This window comes from Lepisosteus platostomus, chromosome 21 (genome assembly GCF_059453375.1).
Source record: "Lepisosteus platostomus isolate fLepPlt1 chromosome 21, fLepPlt1.hap1, whole genome shotgun sequence".
Taxonomy (NCBI): Eukaryota; Metazoa; Chordata; class Actinopteri; order Semionotiformes; family Lepisosteidae; genus Lepisosteus; species Lepisosteus platostomus.
In genome coordinates, this window is record NC_142631.1 from 62852 (window position 1) to 83505 (window position 20654).

The 20654-nt window shown below is 46.2% G+C and overlaps 3 long non-coding RNA genes across 5 annotated transcripts in view; 1 reads left to right on the forward strand and 2 right to left on the reverse strand.

Annotated features, from left to right (window-relative positions):
* LOC148643744 (uncharacterized) overlaps positions 1 to 4908 on the reverse strand; it is a 43288-nt gene extending 38380 nt beyond the window's left edge. For all 3 annotated transcript variants that reach the window (XR_015928972.1, XR_015928969.1, XR_015928970.1), the window contains exon 1: positions 3540 to 4908. This is a non-coding gene — a long non-coding RNA (uncharacterized LOC148643744). The remainder of the gene's footprint in view (positions 1 to 3539) is intronic.
* On the reverse strand, positions 1872 to 3533 carry LOC148643746 (uncharacterized). Its single transcript, XR_015928975.1, has 2 exons — positions 2625 to 3533; positions 1872 to 2539 (listed from the first exon to the last, which is right to left on the reverse strand). It is a non-coding gene; the product is annotated as an uncharacterized LOC148643746 (long non-coding RNA).
* A 1041-nt stretch (positions 4909 to 5949) lies between the features above and the next one.
* On the forward strand, positions 5950 to 8322 carry LOC148643747 (uncharacterized). Its single transcript, XR_015928974.1, has 2 exons — positions 5950 to 7039; positions 7797 to 8322. It is a non-coding gene; the product is annotated as an uncharacterized LOC148643747 (long non-coding RNA).
* The last annotated feature ends 12332 nt before the right edge of the window (positions 8323 to 20654 follow it).

A 20654-nucleotide genomic window follows, 5' to 3' on the forward strand; every position in this document is an offset into this window, starting at 1 on the left:
CAGTCTCAGGACAGCACAGCTGCAGCAACACCAATCACAATCATCCAAATGCGGAGGGGACTGCAGTCCAGAGAAACCCAGCATTTGACAAGGACTGGAGGCCATTTCGCACCACAACTGTAGAACAGGATTCTTTCTGCACACCCAGTACTGGGGGCTGTGTCGGAGGCTCCTCACCAGAAGAGACTTGCATTCCTGTTGGCTCCTCTCGTTCTGTGATGATTTTAGACGTCGAATCGGGCAGGAGGCAGGCGCTCTTCGGGAGCTCTCGTCCCGTGCTATAACTCGGACCACGTGTTGGCACAATTGCTTCCTACATCGAAACAGAAACTTCGAACAACAAACCCCAACAAGAAATCTGTGCACACTTGGACTCCTGCTGCAGCTGAGGAGCTGTCACGCACACACCTCCTGTGTGGGTAGTGTTGGCCGTAGGACGTGTTGTTCACAGAGAGAAAAAATACACCATAGCAAGTCAGCACTCAAACAAACCAAAAGGCCAGTTTTATTGAAGTTGACGCAGCTGGCCACACAAACACTCACTGCGTCTCTTCACCAGGTATCAGAAACAAAATAAAGGAACAATCTTTTTATCATATCCACTCGCACCTTGCTCTCATTTCCAGACTCCTAACTTACCACTCCCAACAAACCCCAGTGCTCGCAACACCCTTTAAATAGGATTTGGCCCGTACCACTATGGATACAATAGGTGTAAAACAGAAAATTCACAAGACAAACAACACATAGCACAGCAGTCCGGACAACTTGGACACACAATTACATGAAACCCTTAACAATTCACAGGACAGACATTCATCAGATCTTCTATACCTAGTTGCCATTTTTCGCAATAACATTAGGCTCTGATAACCTCCCCTCTCAGCATTCCAGCAATGTTATGTTCCTCTAGCTAAGCTTCAGGCATATAACCAGTCTCCTATCTGTTTGCAACCTTTTGACCTTTCTGAGGACCCCTCAGAACAAATAGACACTGGCATCTCCTCTCATGCAGTGCTGTTAAGACTTAAGCTAGTGGCATCCTACACGCTTTGTTCCTTTAGGGCCATTTCTCTAAAAATAGTGTTCTCTACCTTTTGATTCCCCTCCTGTCCACAGCTAGAACAACTGTTTGCTAACAAAGACTGTTTATCTGTCTGGAAAGGTCTCCAAACTGTTACCAATTCCAAAAGAAAATCCCCTCAGATACATCTTGATCACTCTCTACCAGATAACACATTTTACAGCAGGTCTGAAACACAAAGGATCTCCAACGACCTTGTCCATGGCAGTCTCGCAACTCCTCCAAATAATTCACATCCTGGGGATGAGCTATTGTCCCCCACTCAACTGGAGTGCCACACCCACTCACACTCAATCTCTCACGAAGACTTGACGCCATTTACAAGTCTTGAGAATGCCCTGTGAAGCAAAGAACAGGATGTGTTAAGGCTATTCAAAAAGCAAAACTGTAAAAAGGCAGCAGGACCTGACTGTGTATCTCCAGCCACACTACAGCCCTGTGCTGGCCAACTCGCTCCAATCTTTACAGACGTTTTTAAGCAATCATTGTCCCAGTGCACAGTGCCAGACTGCTTCAAATCTTCTGTTATTGTTCCTGTTCCAAAAAAGGACACAAGAACCTGCCTTAATGCCTACAGACCCGTCGCACTAACGTCAGAACTGGCGCGTCTTCCCAACACGTTCGTGTCACAGTGAGGTGACCCCTCAAACAAGAATTATTTCCTGCCTCATATATGACTACGGCACCTAGCAATGCAAACAGGGTGCTAGGGCCCCTCTCCATTACCACAGGTTCTGTTGATCTCCCAGATCCACCAATGCCCACACAGACCAGCGACAAGCATGTGTATCGTATAAGTGACCTTTTTATTTTCTATCCACATTCACCATCAGCCAAAGACACAACGAAAACAGCAGCAACAAAAGGTCCTTCCAAGGGTCATAATGAATCCAGAGGGACGGCAGTCTTTTCTGTCAAGTACCGAAGAGTGGCCACTCGAACGATTCTTCTTCGTACCTGTAAAGTCTTTGATGGCCCCAGTGAACGAGAGGCCGGTCCCATTTCCCCAGACTCCGTTCAGGTTCCACTAGAAATCCTCCCGCGAACTGTATTCCATTCCCCTCAGTTTGGAGCGGCTAGCCGGGCCGGTTTCTCGCTCCTTGCCTTCAGGTATTAAAAGTCTCTGTACAGTACCTCTGTTCCAATGCCACTGTCTCCCGTGGTCGTCAATCGGTCCTTGCCTCCGCAAACTCGCGCTCCGCAGCTTCCCTTGTGCTGCCTGTGTCGTCTCCCGGGTCTGGTGGGAATCGGGAGCGCGCTCCGTTCCGGCTCAGATGGTTTTATTCCTCCCCTCAGCCCATCTCCCTCAGGGGGTTTTCCACTGTCCCTGTCAGAAAGGGGCTTGCCCAGTATTTTACCAGGAGGAAGCTCGTGTGGCTGAAGAGTGTGAGAGTGCCAAGCTTAGGTGTTATGGGCCCTTATCACTTCTTTGTTCACTCTCCGGGTCGGAGAAACCTGAAAAGAGACAAACGTTGTGAGACCATTTATAAGCTTGGTGACCTCGAATTAAACAGAACAATAGCAACACTGTTCTACAAACCTTTCATTGAAAGGGTTTTCAAACACTGTCCCACTTGCTGGTTTGGCAACATCAGTAGCTGGAATTGAATATGCAGCCATTAGTCTGCCTGGCAAAAAACAACCGGTCTCTCCAGTGGTCTGCATACAAGTGAACACACAAACCCCATACTATTAAAACCCCCTTTAGGGCACACTCACACCACAACACAATCAACCCGACAGACTCACCAACACTGGACTGCAGAAGCGGCAGGAAACCCTTGAGAACATGAGCAGAGCATGCAAACTCCACACAGACAGCACTCCAGGAAACCAGACACATGAGAACATGTGCAGAGCATGTGCGCCGTCTCTCAGCCTTTCACCTCCACATGCAGATCAGGACGCGACCGGAGACCGGAGACTCCTCACTCCTGCAGGAGGAGGCGCCGACGGACTCGCTCAGCCCAGCGCTTACATTTCCCTGACAGTCCTGTCCTACAGCCTGCGACTCACCGCTTCTTCCTTTTCTTCTGCGAAATGTCCACAAAATACTCCAGCCAGCGCCTTTTAGACTAAAGTTTCGGCTTTGCCAGCTGTCTCCCTCCCGGAGGTCAGATCGAAACAACTTCTGCAGCACCGTTTCCCCAGCAACCACGTTTTATTTAACAAAGTAAATTAAACACAGGAGAAAAGTTTGCAAACATGCAGGCAGGACGAGCGCTGCAGACACATGCTGCTGCTCGGGTCCGTCTTGTGAAATAAACAGAATTTTGCACCCCAGGAACTAGACCCACGAGAACATAAGGAGAGCATGCAAACTCCACACACACAGCACCCCAGAAAACTGGAGCCACGAGAACATGAGCAGAGCATGCAAACTCCACACACACAGCACCCCAGGAACTAAATCCAGGCTCCCAGCACTGCCACCCACTGCGCCGCCGTCTCTCACCTCCACTTGCAGATCATGACGCGACCGGGGACCGGAGACTCCTCACTCCTGCAGCAACACACCCCAGCAGGAGGAGGCGCCGACGGACTCGCTCATGGTGCAGTGAGCCCAGCGGTGTGAGGCTGGTGTCCAGCGCTGATATTTACCGACAGCCTGCGACTCACCGTTTCTTCCTTTTCTTCTGCATAATGTCCACAAAATACTCCAGCCAGCGCTTTTTAGACTAACGTTTCTGCTTTGCTCGCTGATTAGACTACAAAAGCCGACTGTTTACCTCCTAGAGGTCAGCTCGCAACAACTTCTGCAGCACCGTTTCCCCGGCAACCACGTTTTATTGACAAAGTAAAATAAACACAGGAGAAAAGTTTGCAAACAAGACGGGAGCTAAGAAACACGAGGACAGTGGGTTTGCTTTATGTGCCGGGTCGATTAACCAGCGCTGCAGACACGTGAAATACAAGAAAACATACACACAAGGGAACACATAAGAGAGACAAAGAAATACAAGACACGATAAATACGCTGAAATTGTATTAATATAATTCATTCTAATGTTCAATGAAATCAGCGAAACACATGGGCAGGGCAGCCCAGTGAACTATAGAGACTACATTACCCATAAGCCCTGTGGGCGACACCATTTTGACGTCATCGACTCATACTTTTGTATTTTTTTATGAGACCAAAAACTACAAGAAAACGTAACGTAGCAGTCGTATTGTCAGGATACATGCAATAATACATGTACATTTTATGGAAAAAAAGATTCAACAAGGTAAATGCAGATAAGGCCCGTCCATGCTTCAACGTTCTTACAACACAGAAACAGACACATTTCAGAAAGACATTCTGAAATAAAATGTCTTTACATCCGTCTTAAACTGTTCAAACACGGTCTCCTCTCACACCATTCCCTTAATAATTATGTTGCGCAAGTATAATAATGTTTAAAAATACAAACGATATTTTCATCTTCCTTTTCAATGGGATTAAAATGTAACAAATTTATTTCTTTCCGATTTCAAGTCTTTCCGATAGCGCTTTGAGACTCAGCTCCGTGGACTCGTGTATCTCTGTCGCCACCCAGTGGACATTTCTCGGAAGTGTCACCGCCCGCCGGAATTCGGAAAAGTCCCGGGACTGAAGCTGTGTGACTGGACAAGAGCCTGTCTCCCGCCTCCTGCTGAAATCTCAGCGCCGATTGGACAAAAGCTGCTCACAGTCCGGATCCAGTGGAAGGCCGATCCACTACGGGTTTTCCTTAGCCGGCAGTCCGGATCCAGTGGAAGGCCGATCCACTCCGGGTTTTCCGTAGCCGGCAGTCCGGATCCAGTGAAAGGGCCGATCCACTCCGGGTTTTCCGTAGCCGGCAGTCCGGATCCAGTGGAAGGCCGATCCACTCCGGGTTTTCCGTAGCCGGAAGTCCGGGTCCGTAGGAAAGGCCGATCCACTCCGGGTTTTCCGTAGCCGGAAGTCCGGATCCTTTACGATGCACGCAAGACTACGTTACAGATCACCGGAGTACATTATACAGGCAAATAAAGAGAAGGTACGCACAGCTTTCATGTTGTGATACTTAGACATGGTTTGGAGACGTTCCCTCGTGTGTATTTTGAATTATTCAAATGCGTGTCGCTTCAATTTGGAAGCGCATAATTTCAGTGCATGAGCTTACCCGTTATATTGGGCGAGATTTCACACGGATAATCAAACAAGAACGAGTTTGCCCTGGAATCCATTCCACTGCCCAACCTGAAAGTCAGAGCATGAGAACGGACGGATTGTATGGCGATTGTGGTGTTGCTCGACCACATCAATTAGGCGAGAAGTACAATCTGCTACTACGACATACGGTCTAATTATTCAATTTTCGATTATTTCTCATCTTTAGGCTATTTATACATCTAATAACGAGCAAGTATAATGATTAAGCCAATGATACATTATATTTTAGATTCGGTTCAGCAGTATTGAGCAGTAAAATAACATCAATTTGTCTACAGGAAATGTCAGAATTAGAAGCCTTCTTTACACCATTTTGCCGATCTGTTCAGAGTGTTATAACAACAGAACAAAACAAAAACAAACGTAAGGTTTCTGGGCTGCTTTGAGAAAGACAATTATCATCTATATTACTTTTAAATCTATGCACACTGTGTATCTTTACCGGGTCGATTCAATGTACAATTTTGTACTGACGCCTTAACCTTATTATTCATACAAAATCTGTTTGACAATAGTCATGTTTGATTCCACTCACTTTCCCCAAAGAGGTGCTCCAAAATAGTTTGACAAGATATTGTGAGATTGCGAGAGGGATCTGAAGTATTTATTAGTACAAGTATAACTAAATTGTTTTCCTTGTAGTCTAATAAAGGTTGTAAATTCTTCCATAGTTTCTGATGGTATACTGTTAGTTTCTTAAAAGCATCAATACCTCTCTAGGAGTACCTCTGGTTACGACGGATTGTTATCAGACGTATCACAAACATTATATCTATTCATAAAATCTGCTTGATTCTACATTTCATCATCCACACCAGTTAATTTGTTGACCCCGCTTATACTATTTTAAACCCAGTTTTCAAAGCACAGGTTTATTTTTTCTCTGTATTCTAGATGATGTATCTATGGGAGGTATGTTTATCTATAAGAGACCACGTGAGGAGAACTTCTTCATGGAAGCTGGCAAGTTTCAGGGGGGTTTCCAGCATCCAAATGACATTCAAGTAAAAAGTCTATACCCGCTAGTTCCTGAATGATTAAATTAGGGAAACATACACCACCTACTTTGCTTAACTTTGTAAATAGTACTCTGTCGGTATCGGTATTAGATGCTCTAAACCCTGTAGCATTTAGGCCTCCTTCTGCCCGTGTTTGACAAATAACAACCATGAATAAAGTTTTTTTTTTTATTATTTTACTAAGGTAGAGAACATCAAATCACAAAATCACCTTTTTGAAAATCTTAATACCAAGATATTTAATCACATCTTTTACATGTATATTACGTACGGAGCAGATACTTTTCAACAGCCACCAGTTCACTTTTCAGATATGTAAAGAAAGACCAGATACAGAGGAAATGACTTGTAAACGCATTTAATTGCTTTGTCCACCTCTGTGTGCTTTCTCAGAGAGTTGTATCCTCAGCCAATTGGGAACACCTGTAATCTCTTTATCCTGTACTTGAATACCCTGAAACTATTTGTTATAGGGGTGTAAGCAGTGGGAAGAGGAGTGGGCTCGTGTCGAATTGCCTTACCCGTTCCCAATCTGCAGGAGGTCCCACGACGGCAGGTAGCTGCTCCAGTCGCTGGAGCTCAGTTCGCTGTCGAGGGAGGACGAGGGCTCTGGCTCGGGGGAATCACGGCTCCACAGCTCCTACCTGTTGAAGAGTGTTTCTGCCCTGCCGATGACCTCTGTGTTTTAGAAGGATCTGTCTCTTTTCGCTTGCTTACACCACAGGTTTCATCGACGATAGTGTGCATCCTGAAGCAGTGAGTTATCGGTCTTATTTCTACTGAGAAACAGTTCAAGCACTCACAAAACAATAACCATTAGACGGTGTATGAAAAAGAATTGTAAGACTTGCAGAGTAGATTTGAATAGACAGTAGACGTCACACTGCGTGCTTGAATATCAGAGATTCAATTCATTCTTTCCTGTAGGTTAACTTCCTGTTTGACATTGTTCCGCTGTCACTTCTTCACAAACTCATAACTCGCCGTGTTCAATTTTGTGTTGAGTTACAGGAACCTCAGCATCAGATGAAATCCTCTTCAGCGCCCCAGGGAGACTGGGGGACTTGCCAGATTTTCAGCTTTATCACTGGGTCCTTCGGCTCAGGGCTGTTGAGCAAAGTGCTCCCCTCTGCTGGAGAGCCACAGGGGCACTACAGAGCGGCCTCGTGTTCCCTGCTCCTGCCCGTGCCTGTGGACGGCCAGTGTGACCGCGCGCGAGACAAAGTAGTGCATTCGTGGTGTAAATACAGAATGTTCACTAGCTGACTGAGGAAAGTTACAGAGACGGGCGTATACGTTCTGAAATAATGTGAACCACTGTTACTACACACAGACAGACTACTTAAAAATCATGTGGCTTTTTAAGGTTGTTTTGTCTGCCTAAAGTACGTTAGATTTGTCACAGCAAAGAGTTTGAATACTTACAGAATGCAGCAGCTAGAATTGTTACTTGGAGCAGAAAGAATGACCACATAACCCCCATACTTCTCTCTCTTCATTGGCTTCCTCTCAGGTACAGGGCAGACTTCAAACTCCTTCTACTTACTTACAAGGCTCTCAGAGGTCAGGCACCTGTCCTGCCTCGCAGGGATGCTGCAGAGGAGAAATACTGTACACAGCATAGTTTCAGAGGCCTGTCTGTCCTGGGCTGGGCACCATGTGAGTTGAATGCTGCATCAGTGCCAAGGATCCAAGAGGGGCATCATGGATACAACTGTCGTTTAGGAGGATTCTGCTGGTCTGCAGAGACCTGCATGGGGTACTGACATACAGACGACGTGATGGATGGATGGATTAATACCCGCATTCATTTCTTTCTTTTTAATGATATAATGTTAGCATGCCCAAAGGGGTTGGGCAGCCAGTTGACCTTGGACCCCTAGAGGATTTTATTCTCCTTACTGAGGAGTCTTTGGTTCCTTTCCTCCATTGTCTTCAGTTCTGTATTCACAAAATGTATATTTACCTGCATTGTTCAGCGCCTTGGGGCAACCTTGTTGTGAAAGGCGCTATATGAAAATAAATTGAATTGAATGGAATGACAGAGTCACGGCTTTTCCAGTTTCCTCTCCTATTATCTTCTTTATCTGCACTCTAAAACACAGTGAAACCTTGAACCTTTCAAGTGGACCACTGCCGTTCTACATCAAAATGACTTTAACTAGGACGGAGACTTGAATGGGATGAAAAAGGAAAAGGCATTATTTGCAGGAAGAAATTAAACTGTTACACCTGATCACTTGCTAAACAAAGTGATTCACTGGAGTGGAGGCGGTGAAAGCTTTGTGAATCAACTTACAAAAGGAAACGTGTAAGAAACGTGGCTCCCATATTTAACCCTGGAAAAATCTATGAGTGTTATGTGGAGGTGAAAGTATTGTTCAATTATTCTAATAAAGCTCACTCAACTAAGACCCAGAAAAGTACCAGAGTATTCTCACCTAAGAGGAAATACTAACAAGTAGGATGCTAAAATGAAAAGCATTAAAAAGTGAATGATCTTCAGTAGCTGAAATGATTATTGAGCTCTGGGTCACAGTGCTCCTGAAAAAAAATCAAATTTCAGCAGACACCCAAGGACAGCAGGTGAGCACCATGCTGAGCCAGTGTATAAGTGTATGAATCACAGTTTCAAGGAGCTTTTTTCAGTTTCGTTCCACTGATCGGCCAACACGGGGGGAACTTCAGTCTTACTCGCCCTATTGCATTAAGAAACTGTACAACATTCTCCAATAAGAACTTGCGATCTCACCTAACGAAAAGCAATTTGCGTAGCAGGGAAAGACTGGACTCCCACTGGGGATTTTTGTTTTTCATCCCGATGGTGATGTGCACTATATAGAACGTTGCTGGACCCATGTGCAATTGGTGTCATTTCTAATCTAGAGGTCAAAGCTGTGAAACTTTCAAAGAGATTGAAGATCTCTTGCGAGACACCAATTCACAGAAGGGGCTAATGAGATCTTTGCTTGAAGTCTCATTGTGCTCCACTATTTCATTTTTCAGTGGGCACGACTCACAGGCATCTAAAATCATCTCAGTGACGGACTAAACAGGCCTCTCGCAAAGACTCTGGAACGGACACAGACCTTATCGTCTCTGCTCCTCGGGAAGCGTGCAGAGATCACATTAGATGTGTTGCTCAAGCTCTTTATTGTCACGTACAGTAAACCCAGCAGTGTGGTCAGTGCGGGATGTGTTCTGTCCTGACGGCAGGGTCAGCAGCCAGAGGAGACCTGAAACACAAGACGGAGAGGTAAGACATTGATTCCGACAGAGAGAGCTTTCACACCGGATTACTGACAAGAGGAGCAATAAGAGAAGAGTTGTAAAGACTAAGAGGAAATATTAACAAGTAGGATGTTAAAATGAAAAGCATTAAAAACTGCATGATCTTCAGTAGCGAAATGATTACTGAGCTTTGGGTCACGGACAGCAGGGGAGTGAATGAGTTGTTTATTTTGTTTCCTGTGAATTATGTAGAATTCACAACGTGTTCCATTTGTACAGGAAAACCATTGAGAGCAGATTCACTTCTTCTGCGCCAGAATGAATGATTTCCATCTTCACTCTAGGGTACTGTACTTTATAGCACTGTATTGTATTCTGCATATATGTCTGTTATGTATACATTTTCTTTCTCACTTTGTCTCTCTGTCCATTTGTATCAGTTTGTTGGAGAGCACCATCACACCAGCATCACAACATTTATTCTACTGCCTTATTAAGCAAATGTCTCTACTAAATTCTTTTTATATATAAAACATTTTTTGACATGATATACACAAATGGCTAATTATACTTTCTGATTATATTTCCATCTTAGAAATGAAGCATTTCTCTCCTGCAGTTTGAGGTTGTTAAATAGAAAACTGGATCACTCCAGGGCCGAATCTTCTCCCTCTCTTACACTCTCTTACATTCGTTCACCAATGATCACAAGAGCAAACACGTAGACTGGCTTCTCACAAAGTGTGTCGATGACACAGTCCCGGTCAGCTTACTAAAGGACCCATAAAATCACCACGGGCCAGTCTGAACAGTTTCACGGAATAGTCTGTTGACTTCTCTTTGATGTTTCATGTTACAAGAGCAAAACAATACTCACTGATTTGAGGATAATTGCGCCATCCCTCCAGCCTACTGAAATGAACCATCAGACTGCAGAAGCTGTCAGTGACTACAGGTCCTTGGGACTGGTCAGAGAAACCTGAGATGAGACAAACGTTGTGAGACCATTTATAAGCTTGTGACCTGAAATTAAAACAGAAGTCAGACATTTTCAAAGGGAGCAACACTGCGGCACAGTGGTTAGCATCGCTGCCTCATAGCACCGGGGCCCTGGGTTTGATTCCAGGGGTGCTGTCTGTGTGGAGTCTGCATGTTTGTTCATACAAACAGAAACTTCAAACAACAAACCCCAACAAGAAATCTGTGCACACTTGGACTCCTGCTGCAGCTGTCACGCACACACCTCCTGTGTGGGTAGTGTTGGCCGTAGGACGTGTTGTTCACAGAGAGAAAAAATACACCATAGCAAGTCAGCACTCAAACAAACCAAAAGGCCAGTTTTATTGAAGTTGACGCAGCTGGCCACACAAACACTCACTGGGTCTCTTCACCAGGTATCCACACAGACAGCACCCCAGGAAACCAGACCCATGAGAACAGGGGCAGAGCATGCAGACTCCACACAGACAGCAACCCAGGAAACCAGACCCATGAGAACGGGGCAGAGCATGCAGACTCCACACAGACAGCACCCCATGAACAGGACCCATGAGAACCCAGGCAGAGCATGCAGACTCCACACAGACAGCACCCCATGACCAGGACCCATGAGAACACAGGCAGAGCATGCAGACTCCACACAGACAGCACCCCATGAACAGGACCCATGAGAACAGGGGCAGAGCATGCAAACTCCACACAGACAGCACCCCAGGACACCAGACCCATGAGAACAGGGGCAGAGCATGCAGACTCCACACAGACAGCACCCCAGGACACCAGACCCATGAGAACAGGGGGCAGAGCATGCAGACTCCACACAGACAGTACCCCAGGAAACCGAACCCATGAGAACAGGGGCAGAGCATGCAGACTCCACACAGACAGCACCCCAGGAAACCAGACCCATGAGAACAGGGGCAGAGCATGCAGACTCCACACAGACAGCACCCCAGGAACAGGACCCATGACAACAGGGGCAGAGCATGCAGACTCCACACAGACAGCACCCCAGGAACAGGACCCATGACAACAGGGGCAGAGCATGCAGACTCCACACAGACAGCACCCCAGGAACAGGACCCATGAGAACAGGGGCAGAGCATGCAGACTCCAGACAGACAGCACCCCAGGAACAGGACCCATGAGAACACAGGCAGAGCATGCAGACTCCACACAGACAGCAGCCCAGGAAACTGAACCCATGAGAACAGGAGCAGGGCATGCAGACTCCATACAGACAGCACCCCAGGAAACCAGACCCATGAGAACAGGGGCAGAGCATGCAGACTTCACACAGACAGCACCCCAGGAACAGGACCCATGAGAACAGGGGCAGAGCATGCAGACTCCACACAGACAGCACCCCAGGAACAGGACCCATGAGAACAGGGGCAGAGCATGCAGACTCCACACAGACAGCACCCCAGGAAACCAGACCCATGAGAACAGGGGGCAGAGCATGCAGACTCCACACAGACAGCACCCCAGGAACAGGACCCATGAGAACAGGGGCAGAGCATGCAGACTCCACACAGACAGCACCCCAGGAACCAGACCCATGAGAACAGGGGCAGAGTATGCAGACTCCATACAGACAGCACCCCAGGACACCAGACCCATGAGAACAGGGGCAGAGCATGCAGACTCCACACAGACAGCACCCCAGGAACAGGACCCATGAGAACAGGGGCAGAGCATGCAGACTCCACACAGACAGCACCCCAGGAACAGGACCCATGAGAACAGGGGCAGAGCATGCAGACTCCACACAGACAGCACCCCAGGAACCAGACCCATGAGAACAGGGGCAGAGTATGCAGACTCCATACAGACAGCACCCCAGGACACCAGACCCATGAGAACAGGGGCAGAGCATGTAGACTCCACACAGACAGCTCCCCATGAACAGGACCCATGAGAACACAGGCAGAGCATGCAGACTCCACACAGACAGCACCCCATGAACAGGACCCATGAGAACCCAGGCAGAGCATGCAGAGTCCACACATGCAGAGTCCACACATAGTCCTGTCCCACAGCCTGCGAGTTTCTTCCCAGAGCAGCTTTCTTCCGTTTCTTCCACAAAATACTCCAGCCAGCGCTTTTTAGACTAAAGTTTCTTAAATTTCTGTTCTTCTCGCAGATTAGATTAAAAGAGCCGCCTGTTGACCTGCTGGAGGTCAGACCCGCTCCGGCAACAACTACTGCAGCTCCGTTGCCCCGGCAACCACGTTTTATTTAACAAAGTAAAATAAACACCGGAGAAAAGTTTGCAAACAAGACAAGAGAGCTCAGAAACCCACAAACACGACGGCAGTGGGTTTTGTTTCTGTGTCGAGTTGATAAACCAGGCAGGACGAGCGCTGCAAACACACTGGAGTACACATAACACAATCAGGGGTACACAAGACTCCTGCTTTTTACACAAACAGGTTCAACAGGTCAATAAAGAGCAGGTCGGCACAGCTGTCATGATGTCTCATTTACAAAGAGTCTGAAGATTTGCTCGTCTCTTCCCAGAGCAGCTTCACTCCGGAGAGCAAGGAACAGCTCCTGCCGAGTCCGTCTTGTAAGACAGACATAGAAATCCGCGACACGGTAAATACACTGACATTGTATAATTAATTCTGATGCTCAATCAAATCTGCGGAACACGTGCGGAGCGCAGTCCAGAGCACTTTAAAGACTACATTTCCCACAAGCCCTGTGGCGACTTCCTTTTGACGTAATCGATTCGCGTCTTTTTATTTTTAATTATAACAACAATACATGCCATAAAAACAAGAATACATATAACACAGAGTATAGTCAGGGGTACATACGATAATACATGTACATGTTATGGAAAAAGATTAAACAAGTAATCTTGTTTAATAGTAAACAAAAGCAGATGAGGTCCGTACATGTTTCAAATTGTCTGTACAGACGCATTTACATCCGTTTTCAAGTGTTTAAACATGGGTCTCCTCTCACAGCATTTCGTTAATTATTATGAAGTATCATATTTTTTTAAATACAAACGATATTTTCATATTACTTTCAATAGGTTTAAAATGTATTATTATTTAACTTCTTTAAAAGTAATGTCAATATTAGTTTCCTTCTTTACGTTATCTTTCAGAGTTGCTGTCACAAACGTCACAGTTATCATCTGTATTGATTTTCAATCTCTGCACAACGAGGATCTGTACGGAGGCGCTATTGGACTCGCCGCCATAGACTCGTGTATCTCTGTCGCCGCCCAGTGGACATTTCTCGAAAGTGCAGTTCTTTTTAACTTTTTATGGTAGCAAAAAAAAGAGATACAATACAAACAAGAGTATATTTATAGCACATCAATAATACCATCAGGGGTACATAGTATAATATATTTACACTTCTGAAAAAAAGATTAAACCAGGTTAATAAAGATAAGGGCTGATATAGTCTGTAAATACACTTTTACATCTATTTAAAATGTTCTAACGAAGCTGCCTGAGGAAAGAATTTACTGTTTTGATTACATGAATCAGAGATTGTGACTCTGCCTTTAGCTTCCCATTCCTTCCAAACAATTTCAATTTCACACCTCTGGTTGTGCCAGAGGGTCCTCAGTGGAAGAGATACCAGGGTCCCCAGCACTGCTGTCACCTCTTCTGTACTCCTCCTATGCTAACAGCTGTGTATCTACTGCTGACTCCGTGAAAGGAATCAAGACTCCAGATGATCCCACCCAAATAAAAAAAAAAAATCTGGAGTGGAAGGAGGTCTCTGCTTTAGTCGGCTGGTGCCGTGAAAACAACCTCTAACTCTATATAACTCCAACTGCCTGTGTCTCAGGAAGCCCTGGTCCGTTTGTAATGGAAAACCATTGAGAGCACTAGAATGACTGATTTCCATCTTCACTCTAGGTCACTGTGCTGAACAGCACATTACTGTATTCTGCATATGATATGTCTGTTATTTACACCTTTTCTTTCTCACTTTGTCTCTCTGTCCGTTTGGATCAGGTATTTGGAGAGCACCACCACACCAGCCAAACTACCCAAACAGTTGCTTAGGCACTCAAGTGGACTTGATCAAATTAAACTTTCCAACCTAAACAGGAAAATGACAGTTCAAATGGATTCTACTGCCTTATTAATCATATTTCTCTTCTAAATTCTTTTAAAATAAAAACAAATATTTCTGACATGATACACACAAATAGCTATTTTTATACTTTCTGGTTATATTTCAATCTTATAAATGAAGCATTTCTTTCCTGCGGTTTGAGGTTGTTAAAGAGAAAGACCCCATACTATCACAACCCCCTTTACAGGCTGGTGAAAGAGGTGAAATGAGGTAGCGGAGGTGTAATTGAGTCGGACAGCAAACTCTCACCTGCTGCTTGCCAGGACAGGAATCTTACAAAGGTCCCCTCCTCCCAGGGGGGTCACAGTAACAATGATGATGAGTAACACGAATGATTACAGTTCAGGGCCCCAGCACTGCCACCCACTAAAATAAACATGACACACAAGAGAACCCACAAGACAGTCATGGAAATCCATGACACGATAAACACGCTGAAATGGTACAATATAATTAATTCTGATGTTCAATCAAATCACCGAAACACGTGGGCAGTGCGGGCCACAGAACTAGAAACTACATTACCCATACGCCCTGTGGGCGACTTCCTTCTGACGTCATCGACTCGCGCCTTTTGAATGTTATTTTAATTTTGGGTTTATTGTATTTATTTTGTATTTTGTATCCATGTACAATACATTCATTCATTACTCTTGTTTGCAATGCAATGTATTCTTTGCATTCTTTGCTGTTGAAAATGCTTAAATATTTTTAAAATTAAAATAACTTATTAATACGAACATTACTAACGGTATTTGAATTAAAAAAAACTTTCGGTGAAATTTTGCTGAATGACCACCAAGCGGCGCCATTGGCACCTTATTGTAAGAATAATCATTTCTAAGAAATTTTCCAGTTTAATTCCACGGACCGGCCATCAGAGGGGCACTTTACTCGTCCTGCTGCTTCTGTTGAATTAATAATTGCTTAAATTATTGTCTGGTTAAATTGTCTGGTGGTAAGTATTTGTAATATAGGATTGCTCATGTCTGATCTGGAACACGAGATGGAAGTTTAACATGTGTGATTCACTGAGGTGGAGGGGTGGGAAATGACTGAAAGAAGTCTTGCCATGCTGTATTATTAATAGTAGTAGCAGTATTGACATATTAACACAAATCCTCAGACTCACTAACATCTCCAATAGAACGACAATCTCACACATCAAATATTAGAGGACCCTTCCTTTATACCTAAAAGCTTTCAGTTGTTGGACAATGAAAAGCGTGCTTGCAGGAATCTAATTACTGTTGTTATAAACTCATTACAAGCTAATTGTCTCATTTCTTTTTTTTCTTTCTTCTCGTTTCAGCAGCAAATAAACCCATTACTTGATCCCTTACATTTCAAAACGCTCTGTATCAAACCAACAAATCGTTCATAAATATAAACCATGTTTTTGAGAAACTAGCCTTAAAATCAAAATGACTACATTCATATGAAACACACTCAGAAACAATATCAAATGGTTTGATACAGAGTGCAGAAACAACTGAAGAGAACTACCAGAACTAAAACAACACCACACCACTCTGAACTGCGCCTCAGATACTGTGAGATGGTTAGACACTATATGCACACCCTAAAGAAGATAAGCACATACACAAACAGACAACTCTCAGACCACAAAAGGCCTGTAGCCAAGACACAGTCAACAACGCTTGACCCAACTGCAGCTCAGACCTGCAGCAAAGCCTGCTCAAACTCCTCAACCTCGTCCTGACGGCCGGCTGTTTCCCTGAGGCCTGGAATCAAGGACTGATCACGCCCGTCTGTAAGAATGGAGACAGACTCGACCCCAACAGGTACCGGGGCTTCAGTCTTGAATATCTGATAACCGGCCCTCCTTACTGAGCACAATGTCCTGCATTAGAGTCAGACTGGCTTCCTACCAAACCGCCACACATCCCATCACATTCACACCTGGGCTCTGATGGCCCATCTGGACCCAGAACAGCAGAGCCTGGCACTGCTGGAGCAGCACTGTCAGACCCGGGCACTGCCAGCCCATCTGGACCCAGAACAGCAGAGCCTGGCACTACTGGAGCAGCACTGTCAGACCTGGTCACTGCCAGCCCATCTGGACCCAGAACAGCAGAGCCTGGCACTGCTGGAGCAGGACTGTCACATCTGGGCACTGCCAGCCAAACTGGACCCAGAACAGCAGAGCCTGGCACTGCTGGGGCAGTACTGTCACACCTGGGCACTGCCAGCCCATCTGGACCCAGAACAGCAGAGCCTGGCACTGCTGGAGCAGGACTGTCAGAGCTGGGCACTGCCAGTCAATCTGGACCCAGAACAGCAGAGCCTGGCACTGCTGGAGCAGGACTGTCAGACCTGGGCACTGCCAGCCCATCTGGACCCAGAACAGCAGAGCCTGGCACTGCTGGAGCAGGACTGTCACACCTGGGCACTGCCAGTCAATCTGGACAAGACCAGAGTTATGGTTTTCCAGGAGAAAGCCAGACCTCAGGGAAACGGGTACAAATTCACACTGAACAACAACACATTGGAGCACACATCCAGCTACACATATCTCGGTCTCACCATCAGCTCTTCTGGGAGTTTTGACCTGCCAGTGAAGGCACTGAGGGAGAAGGCACTCAGGGCTTTCTACGCAATAAGAAGGAGGCTCTTCTCAATGTCAACCCACCATCAAGAATTTGGCTCCAAATATCTGAAAGTGTAATCCAACCCATTGCCCTATACGGCAGTGAAGTGTGGGGTCCCCTCACAGACCAGGAGTACACTCTGTTGAAACTCCTCCTTGCGCAGAGAAAAACAGCTAACAGCGAGTGCAGGGCTGAATTAGGCCAGTACCCACTATTGATAAACATACAGAACAGAGTAATCAAACACTTGTTACACCTGAGAAACAGAGGCCACAATTCATACCACCACTAGGCCCTGCTGATCCCAGAGTACAGCTGGTCTTGACACCAGTCAGTCTCAGGACAGCACAGCTGCAGCAACACCAATCACAATCATCCAAATGCGGAGGGGACTGCAGTCCAGAGAAACCCAGCATTTGACAAGGACTGGAGGCCATTTCGCACCACAACTGTAGAACAGGATTCTTTCTGCACACCCAGTACTGGGGGCTGTGTCGGAGGCTCCTCACCAGAAGAGACTTGCATTCCTGTTGGCTCCTCTCGTTCTGTGATGATTTTAGACGTCGAATCGGGCAGGAGGCAGGCGCTCTTCGGGAGCTCTCGTCCCGTGCTATAACTCGGACCACGTGTTGGCACAATTGCTTCCTACATCGAAACAGAAACTTCAAACAACAAACCCCAACAAGAAATCTGTGGACACTTGGACTCCTGCTGCAGCTGAGGAGCTGTCACGCACACACCTCCTGTGTGGGTAGTGTTGGCCGTAGGACGTGTTGTTCACAGAGAGAAAAAATACACCATAGCAAGTCAGCACTCAAACAAACCAAAAGGCCAGTTTTATTGAAGTTGACGCAGCTGGCCACACAAACACTCACTGCGTCTCTTCACCAGGTATCAGAAACAAAATAAAGGAACAATCTTTTTATCATATCCACTCGCACCTTGCTCTCATTTCCAGACTCCTAACTTACCACTCCCAACAAACCCCAGTGCTCGCAACACCCTTTAAATAGGATTTGGCCCGTACCACTATGGATACAATAGGTGTAAAACAGAAAATTCACAAGACAAACAACACATAGCACAGCAGTCCGGACTACTTGGACACACAATTACATGAAACCCTTAACAATTCACAGGACAGACATTCATCAGATCTTCTATACCTAGTTGCCATTTTTCGCAATAACATTAGGCTCTGATAACCTCCCCTCTCAGCATTCCAGCAATGTTATGTTCCTCTAGCTAAGCTTCAGGCATATAACCAGTCTCCTATCTGTTTGCAACCTTTTGACCTTTCTGAGGACCCCTCAGAACAAATAGACACTGGCATCTCCTCTCATGCAGTGCTGTTAAGACTTAAGCTAGTGGCATCCTACACTATGCTTTGTTCCTTTAGGGCCATTTCTCTAAAAATAGTGTTCTCTACCTTTTGATTCCCCTCCTGTCCACAGCTAGAACAACTGTTTGCTAACAAAGACTGTTTATCTGTCTGGAAAGGTCTCCAAACTGTTACCAATTCCAAAAGAAAATCCCCTCAGATACATCTTGATCACTCTCTACCAGATAACACATTTTACAGCAGGTCTGAAACACAAAGGATCTCCAACGACCTTGTCCATGGCAGTCTCGCAACTCCTCCAAATAATTCACATCCTGGGGATGAGCTATTGTCCCCCACTCAACTGGAGTGCCACACCCACTCACACTCAATCTCTCACGAAGACTTGACGCCGTTTACAAGTCTTGAGAATGCCCTGTGAAGCAAAGAACAGGATGTGTTAAGGCTATTCAAAAAGCAAAACTGTAAAAAGGCAGCAGGACCTGACTGTGTATCTCCAGCCACACTACAGCCCTGTGCTGGCCAACTCGCTCCAATCTTTACAGACGTTTTTAAGCAATCATTGTCCCAGTGCACAGTGCCAGACTGCTTCAAATCTTCTGTTATTGTTCCTGTTCCAAAAAAGGACACAAGAACCTGCCTTAATGCCTACAGACCCGTCGCACTAACGTCAGAACTGGCGCGTCTTCCCAACACGTTCGTGTCACAGTGAGGTGACCCCTCAAACAAGAATTATTTCCTGCCTCATATATGACTACGGCACCTAGCAATGCAAACAGGGTGCTAGGGCCCCTCTCCATTACCACAGGTTCTGTTGATCTCCCAGATCCACCAATGCCCACACAGACCAGCGACAAGCATGTGTATCATATAAGTGACCTTTTTATTTTCTATCCACATTCACCATCAGCCAAAGACACAACGAAAACAGCAGCAACAAAAGGTCCTTCCAAGGGTCATAATGAATCCAGAGGGACGGCAGTCTTTTCTGTCAAGTACCGAAGAGTGGCCACTCGAACGATTCTTCTTCGTACCTGTAAAGTCTTTGATGGCCCCAGTGAACGAGAGGCCGGTCCCATTTCCCCAGACTCCGTTCAGGTTCCACTAGAAATCCTCCCGCGAACTGTATTCCATTCCCCTCAGTTTGGAGCGGCTAGCCGGGCCGGTTTCTCGCTCCTTGCCTTCAGGTATTAAAAGTCTCTGTACAGTACCTCTGTTCCAATGCCACTGTCTCCCGTGGTCGTCAATCGGTCCTTGCCTCCGCGAACTCGCGCTCCGCAGCTTCCCTTGTGCTGCCTGTGTCGTCTCCCGGGTCTGGTGGGAATCGGGAGCGCGCTCCGTTCCGGCTCAGATGGTTTTATTCCTCCCCTCAGCCCATCTCCCTCAGGGGGTTTTCCACTGTCCCTGTCAGAAAGGGGCTTGCCCAGTATTTTACCAGGAGGAAGCTCGTGTGGCTGAAGAGTGTGAGAATGCCAAGCTTAGGTGTTATGGGCCCTTATCACTTCTTTGTTCACTCTCCGGGTCGGAGAAACCTGAAAAGAGACAAACGTTGTGAGACCATTTATAAGCTTGGTGACCTCGAATTAAACAGAACAATAGCAACACTGTTCTACAAACCTTTCATTGAAAGGGTTTTCAAACACTGTCCCACTTGCTGGTTTGGCAACATCAGTAGCTGGAATTGAATATGCAGCCATTAGTCTGCCTGGCAAAAAACAACCGGTCTCTCCAGTGGTCTGCATACAAGTGAACACACAAACCCCATACTATTAAAACCCCCTTTAGGGCACACTCACACCACAACACAATCAACCCGACAGACTCACCAACACTGGACTGCAGAAGCGGCAGGAAACCCTTGAGAACATGAGCAGAGCATGCAAACTCCACACAGACAGCACTCCAGGAAACCAGACACATGAGAACATGTGCAGAGCATGTGCGCCGTCTCTCAGCCTTTCACCTCCACATTCAGATCAGGACGCGACCGGGGACCGGAGACTCCTCACTCCTGCAGCAACACACCCCAGCAGGAGGAGGCGCCGACGGACTCGCTCATGGTGCAGTGAGC